General features: G+C 24.4%; 1 pseudogene; it reads left to right on the top strand.

Moving 5' to 3' along the window:
- The first annotated feature begins 1072 nt into the window (after positions 1-1072).
- LOC113373338 overlaps positions 1073-16743 on the top strand; it is a 73643-nt pseudogene continuing 57972 nt past the window's right edge.

Below are 16743 nucleotides of genomic sequence, written 5' to 3'. Positions count from 1 at the left end.
CCTAAGGCGTGCGCTCGTATTTTTCGCATGCATAGCATTAAAAGTAGGACCGGCTCTGATTAATACTTAATTTCATATTTCAAGTGAATTAATTTGTCATATCCTCTTGATATGTGTATCATTCAATCTGCCATACATATACTATATTTTATATTATTTTAATTTCTGGCACATCTCAGCCGCTTTTTGGCAATAATAATGTCAAATTCATAATCATAAACGTATTATACATATTCTAATATTGTGTAGGTTCATAAGTAAATTGAAATTTTTGGCAGATGAAAGTTTTCATTTGTTTTCAATGCAAACAATAAGGACATGTCGTTTTTTGCAATGTTTTCCATTTATGTCTACAATATTGCACATACATCCCAGTTCTTTATAATCACATACATCCTAGAAAATTCCCTTAACAAATTTCAGAAAGATTTATCAAAATCCGAATAATCGTTTAGAAGGAGTATACAATGAGCGCTTGTAATTTAATATGAACTTTATATAATAGTTTTAAATTTTAGTTAGAAAACGTTTGTATGAGAAAAAGAAAAGAGCTGTTTCTAGAGTTTTCCCGGCAATTATTCGATTTTTTCTCGCCGTAAGAACCATCCTTGGACTTGAACGAACATTTTAAAAAAAGAATTGGCCAAATTGGTCCAGGTTTTGTTGAGTTATGCGCTTACCAACACATTTTGCGATTCATTTTTATATATAAGATTATACCATAATATTATAAACAAAAAAATACAAATTAAGGTAAAATACTTAGATCCGTTCAAATTCCGATAAGAATCAAATAAGAATCTCACTCAGTTCCTTCCCTTCCCAATTTCTTCCCGTCGATCCTTTACTATGTCCTTTCCCCAACGCATGCGCCCTGACTCCTGCCCCGACCACGTTGCCGTCTTCAGCGTCCGTCGGCCGCCGCCGCCGTCAGTCGCCGGTTCGCAGGCCTGACGAACGCACGTTTCCCCGGTTGAGTCAGTTGTCAGTTCCCGTCAAAACGCGCTCGTTGCTCTGTTATTACTATCAAAACATCCTCCGGATACAAACTTACCTGAAATTGTTTATTTTTATTTTTTTATTTTTTATTTTTTACAATGTGATTGATAAAAGTGTGATTCGCGAATGATATTGATTTATTTATATAGATGACATTATGGAAAATACATATCGGAAATTTAGTGAAGTGATCAATAGTTTCTTATTGTACAGGAAGTCGGTTCTGAAATAATAGTGGTGATATGATTTGGAGAAGTTCGGTGCTGATTGTCAAGTTAGAAATTTGATTTGCATGATTTGTTCAGGCGAAGGTATGTGGATTTTTGGATAAAGTTTGATTGACATTTTGACGTTTGTGAAAAATATTTAAATTTTATTTTATATTAAATTTTAAATATTAAACTTATATATATATATATGTATATATATATATATATATATATATATATATATATATATATATATATATATATATATATATATATAACGTTCTGGACTGGTTGCCCAAGTAACTATATGTAGTAACTATATATATAGTAACGTTATAGTTATTAGAAACCACTGATTAGACTTTTCTGTTTATTTTTATTTTTTGTATATAAAGTAGGTGTAAGGTATTATTGGTATAATGATGTATTTCTAGGCCGTTAGGCTGAAATAAAAATAAATAATAATAATAATAATAATATATATATATATATATATATATAATTCTTTTTGGAACATTTAATCCAATAAATAAGTTTTTTCAAGATGTTAAACTAACAAAATACTTAAATAATTAAAATTATTTCCTTTTACCTATATTAATCATTAATTTGGTTACTGAAGAACTTTGAAATAAATCATTAGAGTAATTATGTACCTTATGTAAAAAATGAAGAAACTTGAAAATTTTAATTTTTTTTTTTAAGTTTAAAGAAATTGTGAAACAAAAATTGTTCTGCATCTGACCTATGAATTCCTATACTCATTCATCAATTTTTTATATCCTTTAATTTTCTAATGTTTTTTTACATAATGAACATAATCCATTACTTTAACAGTTTTGAATCATTATGTTAACATTATTTTGAAATTATACTGTTTTGACTATGCAATCTCTTGCATTCATATATTTTAAACAAATAATTATCATATACATTTGAATATTGTTTGTTAAATGGTACAATATTGAACAAATTTTGATTTGCATAACATATTTGAATATTGCAATGTTGTTGAATTAAATTATAATGTATTATAGTTTTCAAATATTTTGTGTGTAATGTAAAAATAATATAATAATAATAATGGGTAGTACTGTCCTAGGGCAGTATAATAATAGTATAATAATAATATATAAATAGTTAACTTATTACTCATAAAAATCTTAAGTTTGGAATATTGTATTACATCAAATTTGTTCAATATTTGAAATTCATATAAATTTTCTTAAATTGTATTAAAGTTAATTGTTGTCAAACTATATTCTATATATCATAGACAACTTATTACAATGTTAATATATCATAATATAAATTAAATTGGATTCCAATTGGGCAAAATAAATTATTTACAATAACTTAGTACTAGAAATTTATCAGAAAATTATAAAATCCGACTTTTTACTAGAAAATATCAATTTCACTCACTCACTTTTAAAAAAAATCACTTTAAAAAAATTGGAAATGGTAAATGTATCAGATTGTTAAAAATAGAAATTTGCGATAGCAATATTCTGTTTCCTAAAATTAAATATCATTAAACAAAACTTAAATAGTATATTGAATTATTTATTAAAATTTCCCGGAATAGAAAATACTTGGTCCTTGGCTTTGATTTTAATTTACATCATATGATACACAGTTATATTTTTTTTAAGTATTCTATCTGAATTTTATAATATACTTTTTTTAGAAAATAGTATAGTTAATATAAAATTATTAAGAAAAAATATTTTTTATTTATTCGAACCATTTGCTGAATACCACTTTTTATTATCATAAAACTATTAAATTTATTATTATTAAAATTTAACAGTAAATAATCAGACAAAAACAAATTTTATATACACTTTTTTAGTTTTAATTTTTAATAGTGATGTAGTTAAATAAATGATTTTTAGGATGTCGATTATATTTTGTATTTTATAGTACGGTTCTGTATTTTAATACTTTACAAACGTAAATAAAAATTTTATATTTGTTATCAAAGAGCAGTTAAAAAAATATTTTAGTTGCGGGCATCCACGGAATGTTGAATATGTAAACATTTATGTATTCGTAAACATGCTAATTATATTAGTATGTACTTGTACCAGTAAGTGAGATCATGAATATGTTGAAAAGAATTTCTATTAAATAGAAATTATTATTTGCTAATATTTTAAATCAGATTTCTTCTAATTGTCTAACTTAATTCGTTGTTAGTAAATCTGAATTAAATTAGGCTGCTTGGGTAATACTAATTCAGATATCAGATTGGCCAGGAAGATCAGATTTATTGTTTTACCCCTACTTTATAACTTTATTTTTATTTTAAATCACATATATTCTAGTTGTATTACTGTTTTAAAAATTAATCTAACTTAAATTAGGCTTCTTGAGTAATACTAATTTCGATATCAGTTTGTTTACGAAGATAAGATTTATTGTTTTAACCTTATTTGATTTATATTTATTTAAATAAACTCAATACAATAATACTATAATCTTTGATATACTTTTAGTCACAATTTTGGTATTGAGATTGTCATAATTTGTTCTAAAAAAATTATAAATATTTTATAATCTACAAATTTGTATGGCAAATATTTATTTCCAAGCTATTGTTTTTTTGTATAAACCATAGAGGAATGCGTGACATAATATTTTTTCACAGACGTTTTTTTTTCACAAGTTATATAAATTGCTATAAATTAGTGTAATTAGCATAATAACGTAATTATTTGCTGCATGCTATTGAGATGACTCTTCATTTTATTTCGGTTATTTATAAATATTCAGAAATGTTTCTCATCTTTGTCTTGACATTATAATTTTTTAAATTGTTTGAAGGTATTCAGTAAAAATGAATTGATATTAATTTTTTTCAAATTTTTTTGAAGGTCAGTAAAAACGATGTAACTTGTATATATATATATATATACTAACGATTTACTAACACTCACTGAACCCTTATTATAACGGTTTAGAAAATTAATAGTCCATGTTTCCCCTAAAATGCAAACTACCCCAATTTTATTTAACATCTGCATATAAGTCGAAACGTTTAGAATATATAATTATATACATATGGGAACAAAATTATATTATTTGGTCATTATTGGTATAAAAGTTCAATGACATATTGAAGAAAAATTTTATGTATTTACAATACATATTTAGCAAATATAAATATAGGATTGATATACACATTTATTGTAAATTCATTGTTTTATTTGTTGGTAAATGATCTATGTTGCTTATAAACAAGACTCTAAAATAGTTTTTATTAAGATTTAGATAATACACTTTTTTATAACGGTTTTTAAAAAACTATCTTGTAAAGAACTGACCTTATATTATTGGAAAATTGAAGTTATGAATTATCAAAAATATCAAGAGTTATAAGTTAATAAATAAGTAAAACTTTACAAAACTAAATCTAAATCTAGGTAAAATCTAACTTAATAACAATTCAATTAATTCCATGAGATTATTCGTTTTCAGTCGAAAAATGTGGCTTGTATTATATAATTTTATAGCGTTAAATTCGTTGATGATTTCTTCCTAGTAATTTAAAATTTTTAAGAAATTTTTTATTAATTTTGAATTTTTTGATTTTACTGTCATAGTACTGATTATTTAGTAAATCTACAGTTTATTAATTTTGGATGCTCAACAAGAAATAAATGCAATAATAATATTTTTGTACATCGAGTGCTTCAACGAATTTAATATGTTTTAGAATCGGAATCGTAGATATCAGCAACATTAGTAGCTACATTATTAAAATCTAAAATATAGGTTATTTAGATACATGTAATAATAATTAGAACCTATCTGTACTTTTATTAGAGTTTTGCCTCAACAATTTAGAACGTCTGGTATCATATTATGACTTCCCTGAAGAGTGTTCCAAAGCACCGGCTAACATTTATTTAAAAAAAAAGATAAAGGAACATGTGGTGATTTGTTTTGATGATTTTACGTAATGTAATTTAAGCTATCTCAGCTTATCAAGAACTCATAATAATGAACTGTAATAGATCCAATTCTACCATAAAATTTTTAGTAATATGACAAAAAAAAATTCTATAAGCAAAAGTTTATAATTAGGTATATGATAAATTAATAAAGTTTATAACATATTACCTTATGTGTTAAAAATATATATGATTGTTTACATTTTCATACAAACTTTTGTTTCATCCAATTTTTTTTTTCATTTTTTTTATTTTATTATAGAAAGCAATTAACATATTACTTATTAGCAATTAATATATTACCTTATGTATTCAAAGTATATATAATTGTGTACATTTTTATACAATTTTTTATCTCATTTTTTTATTTTATTAGAAAAAGCAATTAACATATTATTTATTAGCAATTAATATATTACCCTATGTATTCAAAGTATATATAATTCTGTACATTTTTATAAAAAAATTTGTTTCATTTCAATATTTTTTTTTAAACTTTTTTTTATTTTATTAGATAAAGCAATCAAGATACAATTAAATCTTATGAGCTGTTGTAGATACATAAACGAGAGCAAACAAAAAAAAGTTAGAACAAACAAAAAAAAGTTTTATTATATCCAACGCAATTATACAATTTTCTATATAATCACAAAATTTAAATTTAATATATCAAAATTGAAAAAGCTTACTTACTACTGGGTAACCTTTTAGACCTAATGTTTAATATTTCATATATCATCGAAATTACTGAATGTCTCCCTTTTTGTAAAGACAGATTGTAATTCAAAAAAGAGAATAAAAAAAACAATTAAGCAATTATAGATACTGGTGGTGTATAACTTAAATTAATACATATATAAAATACCTATTATATTAAACGAAATATAATTTAAAAGACAAATGTTTACTCATAACCTTATTCTAAGTTTCGCCTTTTATATGAAAGGAAAAATACTTTTATATGAAGTCTAGTGTTAATCTTATTAAATAATCCGCCTTTTACCTATTTCTCTGGTTTAATTCTAATAATATCCAAGAATGAATAACCGGTTCCCCAACATGTTCTGCTATCTCTTATATACGAGTGACGTAATGAATTCACATATGGATTCTCATTTCCTGTTTATAACACTACAATTCTTGGTTTGTTAGAGGTTCACGGTCAATTCGGCTGATCGAGTCTAGAAAAAATCAATTCATTTTTTTTATAAAACACTTTCTATCTACCTATGTACACGAAATTGTTAAAATTAAAAATAATTTCTTTCTTATTCGAACTCATCTGTGGCTTTTTAGTAATAGCTGTGATCTGTTGTAAAAAGTTTTGCAACCATACGGTTTCGGGATCAATTTGCGTCTCGGACAGCTTGATATCAAGCAGTAGTGAAATCGGTTTGCACTTAACAATAAAGATCTGAATTTAATTCTAAGTGCCACCTTTCGGTACAATTTCTAATACTATTCTCGTCACAAAGAAATTTATGGGCAACCATCAGGTTGCTTTCTTAAAACACTGGATTAAAAAATTAGATCACAAAAGCTTGTAGAACACTTGCTGTTCAAAACGACTAAAAAAATCAAATATTTTCGAGACCATCAATTTTTCACAGTTTAATGATTTATTTCTATGAATAATATTTGTTTATTTTGAACAATATTTTTTTAAATTGTTTTTTATCAAACATAATATTATTTTTTGTTATACCATTTGTTGTGCATCTTCAACTTTTCTCCTTTAATATATCTTTTCATTTAATTTGGATATTATGGTATAATTTTTATCAAAATTATCCTATATTCTTTATTAATTTTTTTTATTTCTTATATTCATTTTTTATCTTTTTTTGATAGTGATTTGAATTAAAAATCTACGTATTCTGTGAGCTGTGTTGCATTAATATTTATTTATATAAATTTATTTTATATCAATATTTTAATTATATTATATATTTTATTGGTAATAATTTATAATATTGGTAATTTTATTTTATATATATTTTCTTGCTAGCTTTTAAAAAACAAATATTTTATAATATTTAATGAATTTTGATTAAATATCTAAATTTTTTTTACTAAAACATAAATAATAAACCTATGTAATATATAGACATTCAGACCTATATAATTATTCATCCATAAAAACTAAATTATTTAATTTTTTACACCTCTTGAATTTATTTCAAACAAACTGTAAATTCATTTTATTATCAGAATTTTATTGTTGTTTTATTGTATTTATCAATTCTAATTTATAAATATCCAATTAAAACTGTATCATTTGAGTTTCATATGTAATTCGTTGTGGTATACGAGATATTTGGACCAAATATAATAGAATTAATTCCAGCACTATATATATACATATATATATATATATATATATATATATATATATATATAATTCCATAGCATTTAATGAGTCAATATTTAATCATATGTTCCAACGCCTGGGTTTTGCGAAATATTCTGTTATTACCATTAATAACATCATCATTATCTAGATATATATTTATACAATTATAATACAAAATTTAAGAACTACTTTAATATAATTGTTAAATTAAATTGTTATCAATATTTAGGATAAATCATTGAAGAATTTGTTTCTGAAAATATTATATAAGACAGTTATTATTATTATTTATTCAAAATAGCTGTAACATATCGCCTCGAACAAAAAAAAATTATAATAAATATTAATATTCTAATTGAACAAAACTAAATTATAATAAATAATAATTTTTTCATAAATTTTAGTTACTAGATACTAGCCTAGTATAAATAAGATACTCTAGTGGACAACAACTAGACTAGACTACAAACCAAAGATACTAGCTAAAAATTATGTAAATAAAACGAAATTTTATAAAAATATATTTATATTACCTAAAGTCTACATTTATGATTTTGAATAAATTTTCAATTTTATCTTTATTTAATTATTTTTTTATTTTTTTAGGATTTATTAAGAGCGGAGAGAGATGGCGAACTACTGGCTGTGTGTTCTTATACAAAGGGTCGGCCTGCCCATCTGTTTGGGCATATGTAAGTCATTTTTTTTAATTTATATATATATATATATATATATATATATATATATATATTATATTCATGTATTTCGTAACTTGGTAAGAGATACTTCAAATAAAACTTTTCATTGTTCATAAAAACCAATATTGTTCCACGATTCATTTCTACTGGAAAAATTGTCTGTTTTGTTATTATTGTAATTTTCATAAAATTGCATTTGTTATAAATCTCCTAATCTAAACCAACAACAATAATCTGCGTATAATTACAAATGTCTAGAAACATAATACAGAGGTCAAATGTTAAAGATATCATTTTAGATATAATTACACTAAGTCTACTACTAATTAGGTTGAATGACCTAATTTTTTGTAATAAAATTCTAATAATTATTTGAAATCATCAATATGAATTTGCATCAATGAAATCAACTTATAGAAAACATAGTTAATAGATAAATCATCGGTTCAATACAGTTATAGAAAAGTTAATTAATTAATTAGTTTGAATACCTTATTTGTGTAATAAACTCCTAGTAATTGTTTGGCATAATTAATTTTAATTTCAATCAATGGAATTAACTATTAATGAACTTATTCATTAACATAACATTAACATTAAAATAATATTATTTAAAAAATAAAGATGCATTAAAATTTCTAAAAAGATATAAAAAACTTAAATATTTAATTATCAACTAACTTACATAGAATATTTTTTTTTACAAAATATTTCTTTTACAAAATATTTCTTTTACAAAATATTTCTTTTTAAATTATTTATTTAGGAAGGAGAAAAATTTATCTATTGGTTATATAAGTATAAGGATATATATGTATAAGTATATTAAATTTTTAAACTTATTTTTTATTAAACATTGTTTATTTTACAATTACGTATTAAAATTTAGATAAAATGCGCATGTTCTTCATATTTACATAATTATCTCGACCTGCAATAATCAAATTAATCGCCCGAACAAACATGAAAAACACATAATTTAATCTAAATTTAAAAAAAGACTTTCGAAAAAAAAATTATCATTTTTATCTCCTTTAAATTAATAAACAGAAGCTGAATTAATTGCTCTATATGTGCACGGTTCTGGTAATAGAAAGTTTACTCACATAATATATATTTCTGTGTATGTTTATGAATATAATTTCTAATCATAAACACGCATATGATAAAAAAACAACGATTTTCCTTTCGTGATATTTAGATTTACTGGAAAATGTAATTAATGAAAAGCTCATGAGTTTGTATAAAGATGGTTCGTGACAAATGCCATAAAAACATTTCATCAGAATTCTGTGACAAAACAAAGTTTCATCAATATTTGTAAACTAAAAGAATTAATTTTTATTGGGGGATTATGAAAATTGATTTTGTTTTTTATTTTATCATCAAAATTTTATGTAAAAAATATCACCATAATTTATCGTAATTAGAAAGTAATGCAATTATAATCTTTTTACAAGATACTCGAGAATACATTTTTTTGTATCATTATTTATAAATTTCACTTAAAAAATGATATGAATGATATCTTACGAATGATTTTAAAATTTTTAAAATCACTTTTGCATTTTTTGTGGAAATTTAAATAAAAAATTTGGCACTGTAAAGAAATGGCTTGATGAATCGTTTTGCAAAAATAATCAACGCTAGAACTTATCGAGATTCATAATTGAATTTTTTTTTTTTAAATCGGTGCAGCCGTTTCTGGAGAAAAATCGAGGTCAAAAATTTGCTTACATACATTATTCAAATTTGAGGTCAAAATATTAAAAATCACTCAAGAATAAATTAGCTTATTTATGAATTTCTCCTTCGGAAGTTAATAAATTAATTTCTTTCACATAATTCCAGATATTATAAATTTGTTTGTTTTTGGAATATTGTTAGTGAAATACAAATTTTATGCGAACATTTTTTTTTAACTTAATTTACTTTTTATTATACTATTTCTTATTGTTTATACCTTTACCATTGTGAAGGTTCAATTAGTCCTATTTAACCCACTCACATATAAAGTTTTATAAAGGTTATATAAAAAATGTTGAATCTACTTTAAAAATAGCAATTCATCTTATAGAACAAATAATGTACATCTAAAAATTATATTCAGATATCATTAACTAAATACAAGAGCTCAAATTAAAAAAAAAACTAGTGCATGGCATCGTGCCTTAAGACAAATTGCAGTTACTTCCCGTACCGAGAACTAAATTAATAAAAAAAAATTGCTAAATTTTTGGAGAACTCCGCACACACACACACACATACATTCATTTTTTCTAAGGTATGCCAAAATGTTCAGAACATTTGAAACATAAAGGTATATAAAATTTTTTATTTTCGATTTTTTTGCTATTACTATAACTTATTCTACGAAAAGTTAAAAACAACAAATAACAATTTTGGTTGTAATTTTTGGTGAAAGCGAAAAATTAATTTTTGAGATAGTTAGAAGGTTCTTCACCCGTTTCGGGAAACACTGGCACTTTTCTTAGAAAGTAATACACACTTACAGCTACTTTAAAATTTCCACTAATCCAATTAGTCAAAATATCAAGATTTTTCGTCCAATTTCCAATTTCATTTATCTTTAGATGTGTTAAGGTATTCTCGTGTGTATGTGCAACAGTTATTTAGCTATTAACCTGTTCTAAAATCTGTGTCATTGCGGTTATACCCTACATAATATATAGGGTACCTACTATATTTTAACCATAAAGGTTGCGTGTGTGCCGTTCACGGGCATGATGATGCCCTTAATGTTCTGACAAATGCGCCAACGACGACGTCTTCCCTTAATTAGAACGCTGCAGTAGGGAAAATATTGCGAAATTGAGATACCTTATAATAAAAAATCCATACGTACAGTGTAAAGTATTTATTTTGGTGCATTAAACGACTTGTCTCTAAACGACAGTCACAATTGGTCAAGAGTTTCTGACAAAATTTTATTAATGCCCATAGATTTTGATGGTAGCTTTGTTTGATTATTTTATGGTATTTGTCAAAAGTCATGTTTATCTTAATACCTATATAGTTAAAAAAATTTTTAGTTATAATTTTCCTAATTAATGTAGTTACCCCAAAAAAAAATTCATGTGTCCATCGTCCCCGTTTCTGCGAATTCTAGTCAATTTCCCTGTCGCCAAAATGTCGCTCTTTTTCGACTTTAAGCAGAGAATTACCACGTGAGCCCTTCTGTCATTAGTATTATAGCATATATAGTGCGATAAGGCTACTCTGACTGACTGACTTGCTAGTTATCTGTGCCATCTGAGTGCTGAAAAAATAAGGTCATTGTAATAGTAACTGTTTTAGTCGGAGCGCCGGTCGGGAAAATAAATTTTCACAAGGGAAGATTTTTCTTGATATCTTTTATTTTCAATCAGATTTTAATAAAAAGTTATAAAATTTTGTTATTTTGCGATCTACGGAAACTAAATCTATATGGTTAAATAATCAACATATCAGCACATTCGCCTTCTTCCAATTTTAGTCTCAAACGAGTAAGAAACTTTAGCTTTATATGCATTGCAATTTAAAAAAAATGGGATATTTCCTTGTATTTATTATCTCTGCATATACATTTTATACCTTCTAGTTTTTATCTCACATTCAAAAAATATATATATTACCAGCCTGGGTATTACTAACACGCCCTGTACCATCAGGGGTGGTTTTCGAAGTCGTAGAGCATCCGGCGATCGTCGTAGTCATTGCCGTAACCTACCTTTGCGCTCAAACAAACAACCCGACGTCGACGACGCCTATAAAACGATGCCCCATATATGGGGTAGTACATTTCATTTTAGGGCAATCCACTAAAATAAAATATTTGACACACATCTTAGTTAAAATTGAATATGGCACACATGTAACTTATATTTGAAAAGGGAGAATGGTAAAAAAAATAAAAACAGTTTGAACGATTGGGAATAGGAAAATAAATATTGAAAAGGAAAGCAATTGAAAAATTTTATTGGTGTTATTTGTATTTTTATAAATTCATCTATTTGACTATTACATGATCTATTATGGTATCTATTTTTTATCTATATGACAGATAAAAAACGGGAGAATGACATTTTGAAAAAAGCACTATCAGTTATTAGGGATAGAAAAATAATATTGGAAAAAGATGAATTTTACGCATTTGTGTCAATATTGATGTCATTTATATTTTTATAAATTTATCTATATAACGGAAAATAATATTGGCAAAAAGATGGATTTCAACAAGCCTTGTGAAGAATTATGTAAAAATATAATAATGAATTTGTAAAATTGTATTGTTGTAATTTGTATATTCATAAATGTATCTATTTGAAAGACGTATAATTCATAAATTTATAAATTCATCTGTATCACAAATATATAAAATTTGAGAATGATATAGTGAAAAAAATTAATAGTATTAATAAATAGGCTAGAAGAATTATATTATGGGAGGACCATATTAAAAGGACTTTTGTAGAGAAACGATTAATACGAGTTTGTAATATTTTGTATGCGATATTTTTATTTTTATAACTTGTAATATTTAATTTTATTTTATAAATCAAGCATGAAGAAAAGGTCATTTCTAGGAATTTATTTTTACTCGTTATTTTTGCTATGGAACTAACAAATCTTGCTTGTATTATCCTGAGTAGATGCACTTGCCAATTTCAAATTTATTCAATAAATAGTCTAAAATCCAGAAAACTTGAGACATTTCTATTATTATTTTTAACTGTGGTCTTATTAATTTCATTATAAATTATGAATTATAAATTTTATTTGGTCTTACAGTTCCAAAATTTAAATGTGCAGTTTTAATAAACTTTCATAGATTTAACTTAAAAACTTCATTGAGATTTTCAAATTTTATTGAATAAAATTTTACTTTATTTTTTCTATGATGTCATTAAATTTGAAATGAATTTCTATTAACTCACATTGCAAATAAATTCGATATTACGTTCATGCGTAATTGAAATATAAAAATTCATGCTCTATTTTCAGAACATAAATTTTATCGCATTTTATATCTGTAGTATGATTTTTGTAATAAAATTTATAATCAAAATTTGTTTTGATAACTGTATATATATATATATATATATATATATATATATATATATTGTTGCGCTTTGAATTGCTTCTAAATAAAAAAAAAGTTCAAACAAAATGATTTATTGTCGACGATTCGGAACTTTGTATGTTCATCCTCAGGATATTATTTGTTGTTTATATTTATTTTGGATTTTTTATTCAAATTTGTATTACTATACCTATATTTAATATTTTATATATTGAATAAATTTAATACCTTTGCAATAAAATAATATATTGTATGCAATTTAGCAATTTATTCATCCAAGCTTTCTACAACCTAGAAAAGCATTTATTTTTATTAAATATTCTATTAGGTATAATTTAAACAAAAACTTTTCGCTAATTATTTGTGAAAATTTAGTACTGTAAAAGTTCTAACTATATTAGATATAGTTGTGAAAAAATATTTAAACTTTTGTCTTCTCAATTTGCTACGATTATTTACACAAATACCATATACCTGTCATCACTATTATTAATTGTTATTTCTCAAATGTGACATTTGTATCTATGGAATGTTCTGTATTGAGAAATACTCAGAATATTTACAAATAGAAATTACACATACTTGAATCATTATCGATAAGTTAAAATAGTCTCGTTTTATGTTCACTTGTTATTTTCAACAAACGAGGAAAATAATTCTAGTATAATCTAGAAAAGCACTTATATATTTTACAAAAATTAAGAATACTCTATAAATTAATTTCTTGGCTCGGAATTTAAAATTTCGAAACTACCTGCAGCAAAATTTGTTATTTCTTTCAAAAACAATGTCCACTAATGTAATTGGCCCGTGTCACATTTTTCCTACGAATTTCATTTTATTTTTATTCATTTAGTATCGTAAAATGTTGGAAACGAGGCTGAACTCGTAAATGTATGATGTATGGTGTACCTATATATTTTAAGTGTTATTGAATAGAAAAAAAAACAAATAAAAAAATAGCTAGGAAAATACGAGTTGCAAATTGGAAGCTTTTTATATAAGATATCTTAAGTAAGTAGATTTCTTTATAGTAATATTAAATTAAAACACCCAAACAATTTTCGTACGATTTATCAGAAATGTCTATTTGGCACGTTTTATTAAAGCAATTATCAATTCTTCATTTTTTTAAACAATTTATTAGTCTATGAAATGAGTATTTAAAATTTGCAATAAATTCTTTAGATTTTTGCGAACCAAGACCAAAAGGCAATACACTATTTATTAATAAATTCGAAATGCTTGTGACCTTTAAATTTCTCCAAAAAGTGGTATAATTCCAAGTAACAGCCAAACCATTTGCTGAAAAACTTGAATGTGAGGATATTTAAATGTCAGACACATGTCGTGGACGTAGTTTGATATGAAAGTTTAGAATATTCTTAGAGGATAATCTAAAAAATTAAATATAAATATAACATAAATCTAATAAATTATGTATGATCGATTGGCATAAATAAAATGAATATAGAGAATATATAATTAATATTATCGACATACTAAAAATTTAATATACTTACTAGGCGACATTGAATATTTGGGAAAATTTAATTTATTATTAATTAAATGATTTTTATAGAGTTTTGTAAAACTATTGATTTAAGTCTTCAAATTTAAAATTATCTTTACATACCAAAATAATATAAAAAATTCAATAAAGTTTCTTCTCTTTAGTGAAATAAAAAAAATTCTTTACCGAAATAATAAAAAAAATCAATGTTTCTTCTCTTCAGTATGTTTCACCATATCTTGATCTAGTTTTAATTCAAGAAAAATCTAATCAAATATTAAAATATTAATAATTATATTGCAAAGTTTTAGCTTTTATATACACAAGATAAAGGTCTTTTTGGAGGTAATGATTTAAATTCTTTTTATATAGTACAACAGAAAATTTTCAATATTTTTTTCTTATAAATCTACTTACATTTTTCGTATTTTTTTTATATTCTCCACCGCGTGCTTAAAAAGTTTAAACTAGTTTTAATTAGAATAAAAGACAATTAAACGTCTCGTAAAATTAAATTTGCTAAATTTAATTAACAATATAAAATAAATTATTTTTAGATTAGGTTTTGGCAAGTACTTGAACCTTACACGTTTATTTGTATAAAAATACCTGGGCTATAAAATTTATATAGTAGGCAAATGTATTTAAGATCTTTAAAATAGTTAAATAAAGAAGTGTTTTTATAGAGCATCTTGTTCTAACTTAAGATTAGTAATTTCATTTTGAAAAATTTAAAAATATCCACATTTGCTAGATATTCATTTCGAATGAAACGACTTTGAATTCGATATTTCATTCTTTAGCAATAAATAGAAAATTTGGGACATTTTTTTGGTTTTTGTCAAATAACTCAAAAATTTCATATGGAACTATTTATTTTCAGTTAGATTGGGTAAAACTAGATAGAATTTACTACATTTCCCATTTTTTTTTATAAATTATTTATTACCTTAATGAAAATGTTCAAATAAACAGCTATTAAAATCGATAAATTATTTGGGTATTTTTAGTAATTAAACTCATTATTTAAAAATTTATTTTTATAGTCTAAGAGCCTTTGGTGCTGTTCATAACGTGGCTAACACAATTTAGTCCTGAGTTTGATTTTTACCTCTGGTAGCTTGATATCAAGCAGTTTGATATGGAATCTTTACTCGATATTTTAGATTTCTTATGTAATTTTAAGTAAAAATCGTGGGTATAATATATATAGTCATTTTTAGGAAGTTGACCAATGGGTTGCAAGCTCGAAAAAAATACTAGTCTGCTCATAATTAGAGTGGTTGACCACTGGGTTGCTCTTTTGAGAAAAAATACTAGTATAGCAAACACAATTCATATACCACGTACTTCCGATCTCTGTCACAAAAATATTTTACAAAAAAATTTGAAATTTTTTTTTCTATTCATTACGATTTCGTTTAGATTTTTCAATACGTGTTTTGCATTGATAACACAATGAATGCAGAAGGTGTGCCAAGGTTGTTCTCGTTGCTTTCAGTATGCAAATATAAAATGGACAGATAGCCAATTGATGTAGTACGTTATAATGAACTCATGCCAAATTATAATTCTGCTAAAAAAAGAATTTTATTCTAGATGATACATCTCCTGTATCAAAATGTTTCTGAAAGTACACGGTTACTAATTGGGATTTCCTGGTAGATGAATATAATCAATAGCTTTACTCATTTCTGTTAAAAGACGTATCTTATGAATGTATGTATGTAGATTTGTGATCAAAGTATTTGCAACTAATTCTCACAAGGCCAAACTTATCTTTGTTTACTGTCGTGAATATCGACGCACTATCAATATCAGTAGTAATTCATAACAAAATACATTGATAATATTTGTTGAACAAAATGCAAACAAAACTGCAACTTTATGAATACAATCAGCAAATATTTTCAATAACAAAGGTGTAGT

The sequence above is a fragment of the Ctenocephalides felis genome, unplaced genomic scaffold, assembly GCF_003426905.1.
Source record: "Ctenocephalides felis isolate EL2017-DRISC unplaced genomic scaffold, ASM342690v1 CF-g0.4_SCAFFOLD_01604, whole genome shotgun sequence".
In the NCBI taxonomy this organism is placed as follows: Eukaryota; Metazoa; Arthropoda; class Insecta; order Siphonaptera; family Pulicidae; genus Ctenocephalides; species Ctenocephalides felis.
The sequence above is the reverse complement of the archived record's forward strand: the minus strand, read 5'-3'. Positions and strand labels throughout refer to the sequence as shown.